Source organism: Lipotes vexillifer, unplaced genomic scaffold (genome assembly GCF_000442215.2).
Source record: "Lipotes vexillifer unplaced genomic scaffold, Lipotes_vexillifer_v1.1 scaffold386, whole genome shotgun sequence".
Classification (NCBI taxonomy): domain Eukaryota; kingdom Metazoa; phylum Chordata; class Mammalia; order Artiodactyla; family Lipotidae; genus Lipotes; species Lipotes vexillifer.
The window spans coordinates 96,309-111,703 of record NW_006772588.1 but is presented as its reverse complement, the minus strand read 5'-3'; the positions used below and the strand labels follow the sequence as shown (position 1 = coordinate 111,703).

Here is a 15,395-nt window from a genome sequence, read left to right as displayed (position 1 = left end):
AGGGAACTAAGATCCCACATACCACAACTAAGCCTGCTCGCTGCGACTAGAGAAACCTGCAGACACCAATCAAGAACCTGCACACCAAAACGAAGACGCAGTGCAGCCTAAATAAATAAATAATTCTCAGAAAAAAAAAAAAAAAGAATACTCTTAACCCAGAATTCCAGTTCTACAAGCCTGAAATTGTGGTTAAAAAATGGACATGTTTTCCGATACTGGATAAAAGAATATATAAACAATAGGCATATTTGCACAATCCCAAACTATGCAGCCCTAGAAATAAAATGGAAGGCATGATTTTGAAAAGATATCCCAGAAAACAAATGTACAGTAGGGGAACGAGAACACTGGGCAGGAGGTGACTGTAGCAATGGGACTTGAATTCAAGGGGATGGTTCTAACCAAGTTAGAGGGGAAAGCGCTGAGATAGCCAACCACGTAGGGTTAGAGAGGGCAGAATTCCAGGTCCTTGCCCTGTGGGCACCCCGTGTCTACCTGCACCGGGGTTTTGTAGCTTTTCTGGATCCAGGCAGCCACCTGATCTGCCATATTCGGCTTCTCTGGGACTGAAGTTGGACCAGGCAGGAACCCAAGTGTCAACTCCCAGGCAGGCCTTTTTGGGAGCTTCCAAACTACTCATGGCACAGAGAAAGTCTCTGAGTCCTCATTATTTCTCTCCCACACAGTAGGTCCTATCCTACCAGAAGTGGAGCATTCCCCTGAGCCTCTGCTCAGTCCCTGGAGGTTGTCCAGACCCAGGCTTCTACCCAGAGCAGGGAAGGCAGTAGCCAGGTTCCTGCCCCTTTCTTGTAGACAACCGAACCCTCACAGCAAAACAGATGATATTCCAAACCTTCACTCTCTTACACCGTGAAACAGCATGACTGGGCCAAGATAGAGGAGAAGGAAGCAGAAGTCCTCTAGCCTAGGACCTCTAAGACATCAGAATTAAGATGCTGAAACACAGACATTGGTGTTAACCTTCAGTGCACATTGCTTCAGGATACCAGACCCCTGAGAAGAAGCAAATTAATATACTCTTCTGAATGATGTCCAATAACACCGAGCTGAATGTGGCTTTGGTCAGATCTGATTGATTGGGTCATCCCAGCATTTGATGCTCACAGCATGTTTACCAGCATTTCTGAGAAGCAGCAAGGAAAAACAAACAAATAAATCCTCCCAAAAGTTATTTTTCTCCTTTTCAGTGATATCTGATCTTCCTCTGTTCAGCTTGTGGCTCGAGAATATTTTTTTCTATATTCATTCCTTTTTCATTCCCAAAGCCTTACTAAGCACCAATATTATACTACATGTATACATGATCCTGGAGCTAAAGCCATCAAGCAGCAGACATGGGATCTGCCATAAAGTGTCTGACTTTCTTTTTTTTTAATTTACTTTTTATTTATTTCTGGCTGCATTGGGTCTTCGTTGCTGCGCCTGGGCTTTCTCTAGTTGTGGTGAGCAGGGGCTACTCTTCATTGCGGTGCATGGGCTTCTCATTGCGGTGGCTTCTCTTGTTGCGGAGCACGGGCTCTAGGTGCGCAGGCTCAGTAGTTGTGGCACACAGGCTTGGTTGCTCCGCAGCATGTGGGATCTTCCCGGACCAGGGCTTGAAACCGTGTCCCCTGCAATGGCAGGCGGATTCTTAACCACTGCGCCACCAGGGAAGTCCTAAAGTGTCTGAGTTTCATGGGAGGGACAGACAGTAAACATGCCAACAAATAAGCAAATAGAACTCTTTTAGTATAAGTGCTATAAAGAATGTTTTCTAAGTTAATTGAAAGAAGGTAGCTGGGAGGGTACTATACTTACCTTGAAGAGTCAAAATAGCATTATTAGAGATATGAGCATGTCCTTTCAACTTAGATCTCAGTAGTGTGATGGAAAATCTAGAGGAAGGAAAATCTCATCATCGAGAGAGAACATCCAATTCACAGGCTCAGTCTAGAAAAAGATTAATAAGGTCATTGATGGAGGGAAGGCAGATACTGGCTTTCTGTGGCCCTAGTGAGATATATCTGTACCACAGCAATCTCAGAGTCCTCTGTCTCTGCTAGCATCCAATCATACTTAGTAGGTCATTATGATGAAAGATTTAAATTTTGTGTTAGATTTGATTGAATAGTTTAATTGCTGACTTTGACTGCTCAAATATATGATATTGACCTAATCAGTTATCAGATTGACCATAGATGTAGCCAAGGAATTGATAGGGGAGACCTAACTGATGGTATTTGAAGGTGTGTTCACAATTTCTTCTTCACTCTGTCAGATTATATGACCCCATATATAGTTTATTTAGTTTCTATGTTATGACACTGTAGTTTCCAGGGTAGATACAAAATAAATAAAGTGGAAGAGAAAAATATTGTGATTATTCAAGAAGCTTTTCCAAGACACTAGAGAACAGTAAAATTTGATTTAAATAGTATAACAGTGTAATCTGGAGTGTGTAAGTTGAAGATCCCCTAATACATCATCTCCCCTCTTAGTGAGCAGCTTCTGTCTAGGAAAGTTGAAAGGAACTAGTGCCATGATTTGCACAGTTTGGAGGGAGAGAGATGTCAGCTGGAGGGCTGCTCAGTAGGTGTTTGTCTAGGGAATCGGGCTCCCCATTGGGAAACCTCACTCCTCTGTGTGTTACAGCCATCCAGGCACCTTCCTTTCTCTACGATGCAAACGTCCATTCACTGTTCACATCTGGACAGACATATCTCTGCTACTTAGCACAGCAAAGCTGCAGTCAGCTTCCTGGGACCACTTCTGAAGTTCCCCCAATAATCACTTGCCATTCGAAGCTGCTCCTGCTCTCAGGATCCACCATCTAGACACCTAGAGTCCACTTACAGAGACGCTTGAAATTCCTGGTTTCAGGAGTTTCCATTCTAGTCTCTAAATAAGGCTCTCTATTTACTAGAATAAATAGTATTTATCTGTTCTTTCTCTAGATTGGATATTGCAGTGCAGGGTGCAGGCTCATTTCTCTGAATTTGTTGCTGGACAGGGAGTCTTTTGAAGCCACATTATTTCCCCCAAATCTCCCAGGAAATGTATATTATTTTTATCTTTCCTTCCTGAAAAAATGTAAATTGAATAGATTGTGTAGGCATTCATTAGATATATGACTTCGGATATATCCTGTAGGTGGGAATAGTGGATAAAGAAAGGAAGCTTATTTTATTCTAAAATCCATCTACATTTATTTCACATCAATTTCAGTGATCACTTATGAAATCTATAAAATATTCTTTTTGCCTTTCCTTCTTTTCTTTTGAGGTAAAATTGGTATAGAAGTTTCAGGTGTACAGCATTATGATTCAACACATGTGTTCATTACAAAGTGATCATCCTCAAAATCTAGTTACCATCCATCACCATACACTTAACCCCCATCACCCATTCCAACAAGCCCCCAACCCCCATCCCTTATGGTAAATACCAATCTGTTCTCATGTTTTGTTCGTTCAGTTTTTTTGTTTTAGTTTTTTTGAGGGGGGGAGCGGTTTGGGGTTTCTTTAGATTCCACATATAAGTGAAATCATATAGTTTTTGTCTTGTATCTTTTGATTTATTTCACTTAAGGTAATACCCTCAAGGTCCACATGTTGTCACAAATGGCAGGATTTCATTCTTTTTATGACTGAGTAGTATTCCATTGTGTATATATACCACATCTTCTCCTTTTAAACTGAAGTCCAGTTGATTTACAATATTATATTAGTTTCAGGTATACAACATAGTGATTCAGTATTTTTGCAGATTATATTCCATTATAGGTTATTATAAGATAATGGCTGTAATCCTTGTGCTATACAGTATATCCTTGTTGCTTATCTATTTTATACATAGTAGTTTGTATATGTTAATCCCATACCCCTAATTTGTCCCTCACTCTTCCCTCTCCCCTCTGGTAACCACAAGTTTGTTTTCTGTATCTGTGAGTCTGTTTCTGTTTTGCATACACATTCATTTGTATTATTTTTAGATGCCACATATAAGTGATATCATGCACTATTTGTCTTTCTCTGTCTGACTTATTTCACTAAGCATAATATTCTCTAGGTCCATCCATGTTGCTGCAAATGGCAAAATTTCATTCTTTTTATGGTTGAGCAATATTCCACTGTATATACTTACCACATCTTAATTCAGTCATCCTTTTTTAGGCATTTGGGTTGCTTCCATGTCTTGGATATTGTAAATAGGTGCATGTATCTTTTTGAATTCATGCTTTCATTTTTTCTGGACGTATACCCAGGAGTGGAAAGCTGGATCCTATGGTATTTCTATTTTTAGATTTTGAGGAATCTCCATAATGTTTTCCATAGTAGTTGCACCAACTTAGATTCCCACCAACAGTATATGAGTGTTCCCTTTTCTCCACATTCTCTCCAACACTTGTCATTTACTGTCTTTTGGAGAATAGCCATTCTGACAGGTGGGAGGTGATATCTCATTGTGGTTTTGATGTGCATGTCCCTGATAATTAGTGATTCTGAGCATCTTTCATGGGTCTGTTGGCCATCTGTGTGTCTTCTTTGGAAAAATGTCTGTTGAGGTCCTCTGCCCATTTTTCAATGAGGTTGTTTGCTTTTTTTGGAGTTTAAGCCATATAAATTGAGTTGTATAACTTGAGTTAAAACCTTAAGAGGATGTAAGAGTTCTCTGTATATTTTGGATATTAACCCCTTGTCAAATATGTGATTAGATATATCTTCCCTCACTCAGTAGGTTGCCTTCTCAATTTGATGATAGTTTCTTTTGCTGTGCAGAAACTTTTTAGTTTGATGTAGTCCCATTAGTTTATTCTTGCTTTTGTGTCCCCTGCCTGCCTTCCCTTCTTGAAATTATCCATTTCTAGACTTGAGGAAATAGCTACATATAGTTACCTTGCTGTTCACATGCCCAATATTGAATTGCATGAACTAGCAATCATGTAAGAAATTTTGACATTGTGTACATTTGTGAAAATTCCTTTCCCTTACTTAAAAATTACACAAAAACATTTCTTAAAAAAAAAACAATCTTTTTTGATAATAAAACCTAACAGCTTTTAAAAATTCTCTTTATACTGTGAGTCATTGCTTTAGCTGTTGGGAAGTACAAAGGGCAGGGGTAGAGGTGGCTTAATACAAGTCAATTTAAAAAAATTTTTTAAGTAAAAAGAAAATAAAAAATGGAGCATGCAAACACCATTACTAGAAATAGTTACAGGTAATGGCAGAAGCAATCTATTCCAGAACAGAATTTTCTTTGACAATGTTACGGATGATCAAATACTGCAATGATTCCAGCTTTCTACCAGCAAAGGGCACTTCTACAGTATTCAGCATTACTAGTCAATTTTACAACCAAAAACAACCTATAATTGTATTTTTAGATATTGCTAATACATTATTTAATATTAAAGATACTCTAATATATTTATTAAAATACTGGGGTCTAGATGTGTGTTATAATTTAAAATGTAAGGAATTATAAAGTGACAATAAGAGCTTGCCTGATAGAGTGTACCTGTCTGCATGGTCTAGGACAGTCCCAGTAATCAATCATTCCTATGAATACTCATGCTACTTTGGATAGAGTACACCATGGCCTCACGTCAGTCTATGCCATATTTTGCTGTCAAATGAGTTTTGTACCAAAATTTACACACCAAATTGTAGGTTGCATAAAATTTTGGATTTTAGAATCGCTAAAGGAACTGTAGAACTGTACTCCAAATACTGCTAGTGACTCCTGACAAGTGAATTTATAGAGAACTCTGTCTTTCCATGAATTCAAGGCCTATTTCATTTATTTGTCTAAGAGCTGAAGATTTGAAATGACTACTGAAAAAGTGAGGATGAAATTTTAAAATAATTTATTTCTTTATTTCCAGTTCTCACTGATTTCATTTCTGACATACACTCTTTAAGAATTAAAGGACAAAAAAGAAAAAGAATTAAAGGACAAAGTAGGAAATGAAAGTACATTAATAAAGACACAGCAGTGTCTACAACACACACCCATGTCATCGCATACTCTTGTTATGAGCTGTATATTTCCCATGCTCAGGCCTCAATGGAAAAGTTCTGTTTGAATCTGAAGAAGTAAAATATCACCCTGTGGTCTAATAGATGGGTGAAAAGAATATTTTTTGCATTCCCTGGGGACCGGCCAGGGTTACATACTGGTTGAGCCACAGCATCCAGGCTGCACAGGTGGCCCGTGGAATCCTGGCAGGGAAAGGAGAGAAAGGGTGAGGTTGGGTGGGATGCCAGAAACCAGAGCGACGAGGTGAAGGGTTTCCAGGAAACGGCTCCCAAGGCAGGGAGTCCCCACATTCAGACTCCTGTGAGATTAACCCCAGTGAAGGATTTTGCCCCCAGAGAAATCACAGCAGTTGAGAAATTCTCAGTATAATTGTATTAACATTTATTAAGCACTTACACTTTGCCTGCCATTGTTCTCTCAGGCCCCGTTTCAAACCCCGGATTGGGTGGACACCCTAGTTCAACTCCTAATGGTAATGAGAAGTCAGGCGCCTTGGGAAGTCGCCAAGTTGGAGTTAGGAAGTGACGCGAGCCTAACCGCTCGAGAATCTGGCCGCAGAAACGCCCCACCGCAAGAGACTATCCCTAGTTTTCTCTTGTCCGGGGCCCCAGCGCTCTGGCTGCAGGTCAGCTCTGAGGTGGGGGCTGGAAGTCGGCTTTGGGGCGAGCAGGAAGAAGGGACACGCCCAGGAGAGTGCCTGAGGGAGATGGAAGCTCTGCGCTACCCGAGGCCAAGGCTTCTAGATGCGTTTGGAGCGGCGACAGGCGCTGGGGGCCGTGGGGCAACGTGAAGGTGACTGGACGGCCCCACAGATGGACTGGAAGGGCCAGGGCCAGGGCCAGGCCAGGGCGCAGGAGCGCTCGTCGGGCGAGTGGAGCTCTCAGGGCTGCTGGCCGCTCTTTGCTGGATGTCTCGGAGCCCAGCACGTGTGACCCAGTTTGGCAACGCCTATGCTGGACTCCTGGCCGCCCGGTGTGCCCAAGAGACCCCCACCGGCCTCCCCTGCCCAGCGAATCAGGGGACTGAGGGTCCCTGGTGAGAACTGGCACCGGCCACCCCGCCCCTGCGTCGGGTCCTTCCCCAAAAGCCAAAGTAAGAGAGAGAAAGGCGTTGGAATTTGGTATAATTTATTAAGTAAGCGAAAGAAAAATTCACAAATGTCTCTGAAGACGAGTTCTTCCATGATTGCTAAACGGAGAGGTGTTATTGTAATAACATCTGTCGCAAGGGATCATCCAATGAAGGGTCTCAGCGGAGATGAGGGCTCCTGGGTCCAAAGGCGGCGGGAGAGGCAGCCCAGGGTCTTCCCGGCCACTGCGTGTAGGTCCGCGGCCACCAGGCTTGGGACGTCCGGTGGTGTCTCTCCAGGCCAGGAGGAGGGCGATGCTCCGGAAGGGTCCCCGCGGTCAGAGGTCGCGGGTTCCAGATGTTGGGTTGATGCCGCAAGACCCGCCCAGGGAAGCTTTGCGGGTGGGCGGCGGCCCCACCTCCTGAGGGCGATTGTGGCTCCTGGCGGGTCGCTGGCGTCGTGTCCGGGGCGGGTGACCCAGCGCCCAGCCTGCAGGTGCTCTGCGCTCGGGGTCCGTGTTTCGGGCAGTGTAGGTGCAGACGCCCGCAGGCGGTAGAAAGTTGTTCCCCGTTGAAGTCCTCGTCGTCCCCAGAGAGCTGGCCCAGCGTAGGATAGAAAGGGAGCTGCCATTCCTCAGGGTCCGCTAAGCTCAAGATTTGCAGCATCTCTGGTTCCTGGGACTCCTCTGCGGAATCCCAGGCCTCGCGCATGCAGCGGGTGAAGTTCGGCCCCATCGCTTCAGCCTCTGAGAGAAGTTTTCAGGGATCCCTTCCTTGAGAATTTATACCTTCCCGTCCAACTTTTTAGCTGTCCAACCAGAGGATATTAGGATGGGTGGTGCGATTTTGTCAGGTTTCAGATTGCTTCAGAAGGCGGGCCCTGAGGAGATTAGTGGAAAATCCAATCATCTTGGATGGAGTTATTCGAAGTTGAATTGATTTTGTTGATTTGATAGAATTAAATTTTTGTTGTTGTTTTAGTTTTTTTTTTTTTTTTAAGAATTACAGGTACAGCGACTCTGCCAAGACGAGCTCTTTGGAAGGTTACTCCTTTATGAAAAGTATTCTATGTGCCTGACACTTTTAGGTAACTGTATGTCCATTGATTCTCAGAGCACTTCTGCTTGGAAAGTACCATCAGATTTTACCCAGATGATCAGAATGAGAAGTTGGCCATCTTTGCATGAAATCACACTGCTGGTCAGACTGACACTCTGATCTTCAATTCTAAGTTAAAATTGCTTCAGACTTCCAGCCATACATGTAGGAGGGGAGGGCTCAAAGTCTAGAGATCTAGATGCAGACTGTTTGGGTACAAGTTCTGTCTATTATTTCTATATGACTCAGCTAGTTACCTAACCTCTCTTATCCTCATGTTTTTGCCTGGATGGTAGCTAAAATTTAACATTTTACAAGGTAACTTTTATGATTAAATTCAATAACAAAGGTCATGTAATTAGATATTCCCAGGCAGAAAATAAGTTGTTCAATTACAATTATTATTATTTTCATTGTCATTCTTAGTGACATGATCATGGATATTAAACATAACATCAATGAATAACAAACTCAAAATGTTGTCTTTTTGTGTGTGTTTGATCTGAATGGATTGTTTTTTCCTTCTTGTGTCAGATCTGCAGTGAAATCGTATTCCCTTACATCCTTCCTGAGATGTTTCAGACATTCTGTTTGCAAACATGTCAGTGCCTCTAAGCCTAGACTTCCTTGATCAGTCATTCATCTTCAGTGTAACAAAGTCAGTTAAATTCAGAGTTTTTAACAAGCATGTTTTGACAACCTGCCACGGGCAAGCTGCTGTGATGGTGCTGCACAGAGTTGTAGAACTGGGTCCTGCTTTGGCAGAGCTGAATTTTCAGGGGACAGCAAAGTCACAGTTAAGAGACCATGAGGACACAGCTAAAATCTGTTCCTTATGGAAGTTGATTCTCTGCCAGGAAGGAAAACTCTAACATTTAAGATGACTCCCAGCAAAGCCAGTGTTTTGCATGAGCTGAGGTAAAAGAAATGGTATCAATAAAAATGAGAAATAAGGGGACTTCCATGGTGATACAGTGGTTAAGAATCCACTTGCCGATGCAGGGGACACGTGTTCGAGCCCTGGTCCAGGAAGACCCCACATGCCGTGGAGCAAATAAGCTGGTGCACCACAACTACAGAGCCCACGCTCTAGAGCCCACGAGCCATAGCTACTGAGCCTACGTGCCACAACTACTGAAGCCCGTGCGCCTAGAGCCCGTGCTCTGCAACAAGAGAAGCCATTACAATGAGAAGCCCACACATCACAACGAAGAGTAGCCCCTGCTTGCCACAACTAGAGAAAGCCCGTACACAGCAATGAAGACCAAATGCAGCCAAAATTAATTAATTATTTTTTTAACTAAGTAACTGTTAAAATAAAAGAGAAATAAGGAAACAGAGAAAAGAGGGAAGAGAATCAAAACCAAAAATGAGAAATAAGAAAATAAAGAAGATGAAAGTATAGACAATGCAAGAGGCAGAGAGTTGGAAGTTCTGGGCAAGGCAGCCAATAGTGGTGAGTTGAAGGGGTTCATTAGACCAGCATGCAATGACTGTAACTGACTTGGGGGAATCTAATAAAGATATTCAAGACACAAAGCTCTGCTTGGCTGGGTTTAAGGCAAGGACAACAACACTGTTTCCTTTGAAGGCTCAACATGGTGCTAATAGGCCCTGGTGGTGCAGAACCTTCTCAGAAAGTTGTCTGAACACCAGTGACATTTGGTTTTCCCCACAGAGGTTAGGAGCAGCTAGCTTGTGTTATACATGCAGCAGAAAGAAGCCACTACAGTGAGAACCAGCAATGTGGTCAGACTGCAGATGATCAATACCAGTCACCAACAAAGGGGGGAACAACTGATTTCAGATAAAGTCTACCCATTACATGTAGTTGGGATGTCTTAATACTTCTTTTAATCTGTAGGATTTCCCCAACTCTTCTATTTTTTTTCCTTTTTATTTTTTGAAGAAAAGGGTATATCAAGTACAATGTCTCACCTATTTTTTTAAAGTTTCACTCATAAACAACCTTTCTGAGCATCAAAAATAGGAAAGTTCCACTGACCGTATAGACCAGCACGGACCAAACTCATCCTTCAATACTGGTCATGTGAAATAGCAAGATATCTACCGGGTAGCTATTTTCTCAAGACAGGAATGAGGTGATTTTAAGAAGGGAAGGCACCACAAATAATCATTGAAATGGATGTGAAATAAAGTAGATGGATTTTAGAATTAAATAAGTCCATTTCTTTTTCCACCTATACCAAAAATAAGTTTTGGTCTATTGTTAGAGAAAAGGGTGTCATGAAAGAATATAGATAGATCTGTGAGAAGAGTTAACAAGGACATTTGTAGGCAGGGATTGCCTTCTGGTGAGAGAGTCAGGGACAGTCTTAGTGTGGGGAAAATATTCTCAGGGATCCTAACTATATGGTTCAAAAAATGGGTTCCTTTTCCTGCAGGTTGTGATTCCAGTTTTGGGGTGAGGAGGTCTTGCCTATGGATTGTCTTCTTATTTTTTTTAATAAATTTTTTATTTTATTTATTTTTAGCTGTGTTGGGTCTTCATTGCTGCGCGCGGGCTTTCTCTAGTTGTGGTGAGTGGGGGCTGCTCTTTGTTGTGGTGTGCGGGCTTCTCATTGCGGTGGCTTCTTTGGTTGCGGAGCATGGGCTCTAGGCGTGTGGGCGTCAATAGTTGCAGCACGCAGGCTCAGTAGTTGTGGCGCACAGGCTTAGTTGCTCCACGGCATGTGGGATCTTCCCGGACTAGGGCTCGAACCCATGTCCACTGCATTGGCAGGAGGATTCTTAACCACTGCGCCACCAGGGAAGCCCTGGATTGTCTTCTTATTGCTAATCTTTTTGCTTTTGAGAAAGAAGTGAAACAAAACGCAGGCTCCTAAGAGGAAAGCCACAGTGCTATCTCTCAGCCCTAGAAGCACAATTAGGTGACAGCCATGGGTCCACATTTTTTAAGGGAGAACTGTGGTCTGGAGAGTCTGGGAAACCTGGTTGGCACTGTTTAGTGCACAGGGTCAGTAAACATTCTGATTCTCCTTGGAACCATTACCATGCCCTGTAAGGAAATGAATTCTAAAGAGGTTCATTTTCTATAGTAGGTCATAAGGTACTCCCAGTAATGATAACTTTAAAAAAATTCAATATTTAGTTTAAATTTTTCCCTTCTGCTGTGTAATTTCCTTCAGTTATCCCAATCCTTCGGTAAAAACTGGTACAGCCATTCAACCTTGTGTGATGATACTTGGTGGGATTAAAGAATGGGCACTAGAAGAAATGCATCCTGAAACAGAGCAACCTTTTTCTGGAACCAGCTCCCAGACAACAGTGTGCTCTTGGTGACCGTGTCCTGGCATCCAGGGGGAGACCAGCAGTGATGCAATGTTTTCTTATAGAGGAGCTGGGAATATCCAGGTGGACTGCAGTGGGGACTGTGTGGCTGTATGTCAACCCAGGAAGAGACATGAGAAAATCCCTTTACACATAGACTTGAGACAGGTAACAAGAAATTGGGAGGCAACTTGATGCTTGACGTACATATTATGATCAAATTCTAAGTCTCAGTTGCAAATTCCCAAGGTAGGCACTTGTGGAAGGAACTGCAGCAGAGCATTTACATAGGCAAGGCTCTGGAAACCCTGCCCTCTCTCAGCCTAATGGGTGGCTGTGCCTTAGTGCTTTCCCTTCCAACTTGCTTAGAACCACCCTTAGTTGCTACAGTCACAACCTGTCCAGGGCTCAGCCTGGTACATTCAGCCTCTGAGTATCTTTTCAAAGTCATGCCTTCCATTTTACCTCTAAGAGCAGCATAGTTTGGAACTGTGCAAATATGACTATCATTTATTTTTAATCTTATATTGGAAAAATTGCCTGTTAACCACAATTTCTGGCTTGTAGAACTGGAATTCTGGGTTAAGAGTATTCTTTTTTTTTTTTTTTCTGAGAATTATTTATTTATTTAGGCTGCACTGCGTCTTCGTTTTGGTGTGCAGGTTCTTGATTGGTGTCTGCAGGTTTCTCTAGTCGCAGCGAGCAGGCTTAGTTGTGGTATGTGGGATCTTAGTTCCCTGACCAGGGATCAAATCTGGGGGCCCCCTGCATTGGGAGCTCGCAGTCTTAACCACTGGACCACCAGGGAAGTCCCCAAGGGTATTCATATTGAAATGCTTAATGCATATTGTCACGTTGGCTTTCCAAAGATCCTTTCAAATTCATTTCTCAAAAGCTGCTTTGGGGAGTTACTACTTTACCAATATTAGAACAAATGGAAAAGATTAATACAGACCACTGTGGTAGTCAAAGTTATATGTCATGGTTTCACTTTACATTTCTTTGATCTTAAGGAGCCCTGGCCCGGGTCCCAGCTCCCCTTTCAGACACAGAACCCCCTATACCGCTTCCAGGCCTGACTCTACCCACCCAACTCAATCCACAGGCAGAGAATAGGGAAGCACGTTTTAATCATTGCTCATAATTGGAATCAACATAAGAAACATGACAATTCTGAGTACAACTGCAAGAAAGCTCCTTAAGATAGTATGGATTCCCTGAAGAGACATTTCTAATTGAGAGAGCTGTCAGTAATCCAGGAAAGGAGGGACAAATAAGGACTGGTCTGCCCCACAGAGTCCTCCAGGCTCATCCCAGAGCAAGGCGGGGCCCAGGGGAAAAGTCCAGCCAGGCAGAAGGAAGCCTCCACTGGAGTGACTCAGGCTCCAGGCCAGGGCATGGGTTGAAGGGGCGCCGTGGGCCAGACAGAAGGCTGCGACTCCTTTCCTTGCCGAGTTCCACAGGGTTTCAAGCCTCCACAGGGTTTCCGCAGCTTCGGGGTAGGGGATGGGGATCGTCCTGGGCTCCTGGAGGCCATCTGGCCGCGTGTCTGTCGGCCTCCGCTGCTGCGGGCATCTCCTGGCTGTTCAGGCCCGATTGTGCCCTGCGGTGTGTGGCTTCGGCCTCTTCTTGACGGGACTGTCGCTCCACCCCGGGTTAGCCGTTGGCTCCTGGGCTTGTGGGTCTCGACAGCGTTTGTGGCCGCTCTCCGCCTGGGGACCGTCTGCGTGTCCGGGGCAAGCGCGCCGCGGCAGCCCACATGCACAGTAGTGCGCGTCCTCGCAGAACTGGGGGCTTTGGCAGGAGGGGCGGCTCAGCGCAGGGAAGTTATCCAGAGCCCAGGCCCAGGCCTGTTCTCGGTTGAGGCCCGGTGGCATGTGGGGCTCTGGATGCGCCCTCCTCCAGGACAGCTCTTCCCAGGTGTAGTATGCGTGCGGTTCCATGGCTTCAGCCTCCTCCCAGGCCAGACGCGTAGCTGGTCTAAGCAAAGGGTCGAATGATTCAGCCCCATGCTGAGTGTGCCTTTTATAGGGTCTGTCTAGTACAGGAGATCGGAAACCCACGCCCAGATAAGTGGGGATAGACACTCATTTGCCTTGCAAATTGCCTCGGAGCCTCGCGAGATTAAGGAGAAAACTGCCTCTTGCTGGGAGGGGTTTGGTGATGGTGTTTAAGGAGGGGGATGGGAGGAGAGGCAGGCCCCTGGGGAGAGAGGTCCAGTCCTTGTCTTTTCCATTCACTGGGGAAAAAAACTCTCTACTCGTCAAGCAAGGCTGACAAATGTCTAGTAATTTAGCATATTAGAGAGGATTGCCTGGTTTCATAGTTGAGACTCTGAGATGATAGATTCTTGCCAGGACACAAAGCTAAGGGCAGCTCAAGCATCAATTTTTTAGCCAGGAATGTGAATATACACAGCTAAGGAGTAGTTCACTCGGATGATGCAGCACGGCGTCCTGTGCTGAAGATCTTGAGGGTCTTCCCGTTCCAGGTGCCGGTGCTCCCGGAGGCGATGTGCTTCCCGCGCACGTGGGCCACATACGTCTGCGTCTGGAAAATGGCAGCTTTAGGAACAATCAGACGAGAGGAACAATTCCCTATTTCTGCATAGATTGGAGTAGCTTCTCCATTACAGTATCCCTTTCTTTCAGTTTTGGCCCTCAGCGAGGCTGGACCAGAAGTGAAAAACCAACAGCCAACCATCTTTTGTTGAGTTTTCAATACAGGGGTTAGTAATGCTGGTGGGTTGACATCGATGTGACTGACGACCTGGAGTTGCCGCTTAACCCTCTGATCCGGTCGTTCCCAAACCGTTCTCACACAGTACTGAACACTTCCGTATCTCCAGGTGAATGAGGTTACCAAAGGTTCCGAGGGACGTTGAAAGCTGAATGGAAATTCGTGTTTTCCAGGTTGTAGTAAGAGGATGCCGTCACCGGCCGGGGGCTCGCGCAGGCTCAGGCGCACGGTCAGGTTCTCCGTCCCTGAGGCGGCGGTGGGGTCCGCGGCGCCGGCGCTCCGGCCCCAGGCGGCGGTGGCGCGGCCCTGGGCCTCCAGGCGCTGCATGCGCAGGGTCACCGGCTCGGCAGCCTCCAGCAGCACGTGCCCAACCACAGCCTCGCCGCTCGAGTCGCAGCCCTTGCGCCTGTCCTCGCACAGCGGCCCTCGGAGCCCACCCCCGCCGCGGACCCCGCCTCGCCGTCCATCCTACCGGGCGACGCCGCCGCGCCAAGGAGGTCGGCACCGGCGCGGGGCCAGGGTCATGAGCAGAGCGGCGCTGCTGTCACAGGCGCCACCCGCACGCCGAGGGCCACCGCGGCCGCTGTGCGGGGCCCGGTGGAGGCCCCACGATTTATTTTTTCATCCCCCAATAAATTATTTTATGCTTAAACTGTTTGAGTTATTCCATTTCTGTTCCTAAAAACCACAAAAAGAAATACAACAGGGACATCACAGTCAACATTATATTTACTTATTACAATCTTTTCTTTTAGAAATCTTAGAAGAATGAATCTAGATGTGCTTAATAACATGTAAATGTTCACATTTTTCTTTTGCTCTTGAGAATGGTTGTTTTATATTCATCATGGTTTTTAGATGAGACCATAAGGTTAAAAGATGAAAATTCTCCCTCAATATTTTATCTTGAAGTTTTACATCTTTCCTTTCTTACACGTCCTTCAATCACAAATTAAATAAACCACTCTAATAAAGACATTTGAATGTCTTTTGTATGTGTGAACCTTTTTAACACAGGGCTCCTGGGACAGGGGCAAGGAGCTTCTCTAATCCCTGCTGGGCATTGAAGTAGCTCAGAGACTGGGGCATCTGGAGCCTCGTGGTGAGGGCCTGAGCCTAGTGGTAGAGTGAGTGTGGAGGGTTGAAAGAACCCT

General features: G+C 44.9%; 1 pseudogene; it reads right to left on the bottom strand.

Annotated features, from left to right (window-relative positions):
- Positions 1-13,088: 13,088 nt before the first annotated feature.
- LOC103070681 (arrestin domain-containing protein 4 pseudogene) lies at positions 13,089-14,708 on the bottom strand (annotated as a pseudogene).
- Between the last annotated feature and the right edge of the window lie 687 nt (positions 14,709-15,395).